The sequence below is a fragment of the Corvus brachyrhynchos genome, unplaced genomic scaffold (genome assembly GCF_000691975.1).
Source record: "Corvus brachyrhynchos isolate BGI_N302 unplaced genomic scaffold, ASM69197v1 scaffold68, whole genome shotgun sequence".
NCBI classification, from domain to species: Eukaryota; Metazoa; Chordata; class Aves; order Passeriformes; family Corvidae; genus Corvus; species Corvus brachyrhynchos.
The window spans coordinates 2,301,018-2,304,107 of record NW_008240039.1 but is presented as its reverse complement, the minus strand read 5'-3'; the positions used below and the strand labels follow the sequence as shown (position 1 = coordinate 2,304,107).

The 3,090-nt window shown below is 46.7% G+C and overlaps 1 protein-coding gene across 1 annotated transcript in view; it reads left to right on the top strand.

Annotated features, from left to right (window-relative positions):
- The first annotated feature begins 293 nt into the window (after positions 1–293).
- The window catches only part of NADK (NAD kinase), a 21,226-nt gene continuing 18,429 nt past the window's right edge, over positions 294–3,090 (top strand). The window contains exon 1 of the mRNA XM_008641180.2: positions 294–395. The gene's annotated coding sequence lies outside the window, so the exon portion shown is untranslated. The remainder of the gene's footprint in view (positions 396–3,090) is intronic.

Sequence of the window (3,090 nt, the reverse complement as noted above, 5' to 3'; positions counted from 1 at the left end):
ACTGAAGCAACCAGAAGCTTTTAAATTTTCCAGTTCATCAAGCTGCTTTCCTGAAAAGAATCGAGGTCTGCTGTGAACTCAAAAGAATCACCAGTTTTCCTGGGAACGGTGAAATGGTGTGATAAGTAGACCAGTTTATAAATTATTTTTAGGTACAAATGGAAACCCATCCACTTCAGAACTCTTCTGGGGTGCACGCAACGACGCATTTCCTGTGCCAGGGAGATTACAATCGTGACAAGATTGATAAACAGGAAAGTAACTGGTTTTATCTGTTTTAAAGGCAGAAAAGCAGACTCCGTTAGTCACTCAGGAAGACACAGAGCACCTCCCAAACACCACAACCCATTCTCTGCAGGTCTCTCTCTCCTCCACATCCTGCTTCAAGACAGGAGGTAAGTCCTGGCTGCATATTATGATATTCATCTCCATGTTGGATTTCTTCAAAATCTCTCCACTTCTCTTACCTAACTTTCCTTTCCTGGCTGCCAGCAGTTCTCAGTCCTACCCTGCCACTGGCAAAGATGATCTGGGGATGGAGTTTGGGTATCAGGCCAACATTCCCAATCGCTTATCTCAGATTTATTAACCCTTGTGCAAGTCAAATAATGTAGTTCAGCCTCAAAATTGGGACAATGACATTTACATAACGATTGGAGGTGTTGGTAATCAGCCTGAATAATGAAAAGCATTTCCCTGTGTTTGTGTCAGTGTGTGACCATTGAGAAATAATTTATTTGTCACATTCACGTGCCACCAACTCCATCAGAATTTAGGCTTTGTGGTACCTTTTTATTTCTCGTGATTCCTCAGGAATTCTGAGTCATCAGAGGCTGTTTGAAATGAAGGTTGAGAGGTAAGAGCTATGTTCTTCAACCCTGTTAGATGTTAATAGAGACAATTTGCTAATTGCTTCCTGCTCAGTGGAAATGCCTCCTGCTGGAGGTGGGTTTGGGGTGTAGGTGGAGGCTGAACAGAGCCTCTCTGTATCAGGCACATCTATGCAAGTTGTCAAACAACAGCATTTTTGTGGAATTATCTTCTTTTTTGTTGTTTCTAGCAACTGAGAGCCCCAATAGGAAAAAAAAAAAAAGGCAGAATGTTTTTATGCTCATTTCTCAAGTAACTGCCAACATTTCTCTTTATTTTCTTCCCTGGGAGAAAGGAAGCACAACCTGGCTTAGACTGCTGAGCCGCAGTGTTCTGGTCACAGTGTTAGGGAGAACAAGCTCAAAAGGGACCTAAAACTCTTCTGTTTCTCCTGTCACTGCAGTCTGTAGAGGGAAGAGCTGTCACAGCCTGGGACACTCATCCCAACACCCAAGCAGAGCTCCCAAGGTCGCTGCTGAACTTGCCCAGCTCAGAGCTGCTGTTTTAACTGCAGCCCTTTTATAAATAGGACAGGCTCAGCTGCTTAGCAGTCTTATCTCCACCAATTACCAGGGATAAGTGCTCCTCGTGCTGCAGAGTTCAGGCCTCTTACAAAATATTGAGCAACCACAGGGAAGACGCTGAGCTGTGGGAAGAACAACCTGCCACTTAAAGTGTTTATTTTTGAGCAGCCAATGTAAATTGTTGTGGCTGTAGTGGGGATTTATCACTTTCACCCTGCTGAATTTGGAAGAATCCATCTCAAGAGCCAGCTCAGAGGGCAACCTCTTCCTTGGTCAGTGAGTGGTGGCTGACAGGGGCTCCATGTCCAAGCATCTCTCCTGGGATGGTTTTTCACTTCAGGTTTCAGGGCAATGTTTGGCTCCCTAAAGCTGAATTCCTGCCTAGTGTCATGTTCTGGTGTCCCTTTACAGTTTGAGAATCCATTTCAGCACATTAAAGACATTTGAGGCTCTGAGGTATCATTAAGCCCACAGAGCTGTGTATTGTTGCCTTAATTCCTTTCACACTGGCCTCTGGAAAGAAGGACTAAAGAGAAATTTTGGCTCAAAATCCCGTACTTTCGAGAGTGGTGTAACATGGCCAGTGGTATTTTCCCACATCCAGCAACTGCTTCCTCTTTTTCAAGTTTGTTTCAGCCTTTACTGACCATCAGTTATTTACAGCTCCCTGGTTCCTCAAAAACAAATTACTACATAAAGGAAGAAGAAGAAGAAAAAAAAAATCCCCAATTGCCACATTCTCATATGGTGCAACTTGCTCTTACTGAGTGGATTCATCCTGGTGTGATTTATCCAGTGATCCTCATGTGTGAGCGTGGCCTCTTTAAAGTAGCATTGGTAGAAGATGCAATTTTGAAATTACAAAACCCAACGGGTTTGGTAACTGAAGAATTGTTTTCTTGTTGGCATCCATCCAGGGGCTTGATCCCACCTCTGTTGAAGTTTGTGACAAAACTCCTGATGATATCAATGTACCAAAACCTTTTGGTTTTTTTCCAGTTCAAGTACAGACTGGGAAAGGGTTTCTTACATTTCACCACTTTATGTCTGTACTTGAGATTGAGTGATCCTCACAAAGTGGCGTGCACTGTCAAACAGTTTTGTATCAGAAAGGATAATTAGCCGATGACGAAAGGCCAGATTAAGGTAAATTTCGTGACAGGCACTGTAGGGAGATAGGAGCAGGGTGCGAGGGGAAGCGTGTGCCAACAGCCACACCCTTGGCAAAGGGCGTGGTGTGAGCTGGAGGGCAAAAGGCAGATGGAGGGCAGGGCATGGTGCAGTGGGTGCCTAGGGCAAAAGGCAGATGGAGGGCAGGGCATGGTGTAGTGGGTGCCTGCTCTGGGAGGTGAGAGGGTCGGGGAGGTGGGATGGTTGGAGGCGAGAGATGCGGGATGGTTGGAGGGGTGGGATGGTGGGAGATGGGATGGTTGGAGGGGTGGGATGGTGGGAGATGGGGTGGTTGGAGGTCGGAAGTGTGGGGTTCCTGCAGGGCTGGGATGGCTGGAGGTCGGAAGTGTGGGATGGTTGCAGGTGAGGGGTGTGGGCTGCCTGGAGGTGTGGGATGCGCCATGTCCCCCATAGGCACCTCTAACGCCGATATAACCCGACGCGATCTCGGACATTCAGGCGATCGCTACACACCCACAGCCCACCTAGCATCCCCGCGCCGAACCCGTGGCTAATGCTAATTAGC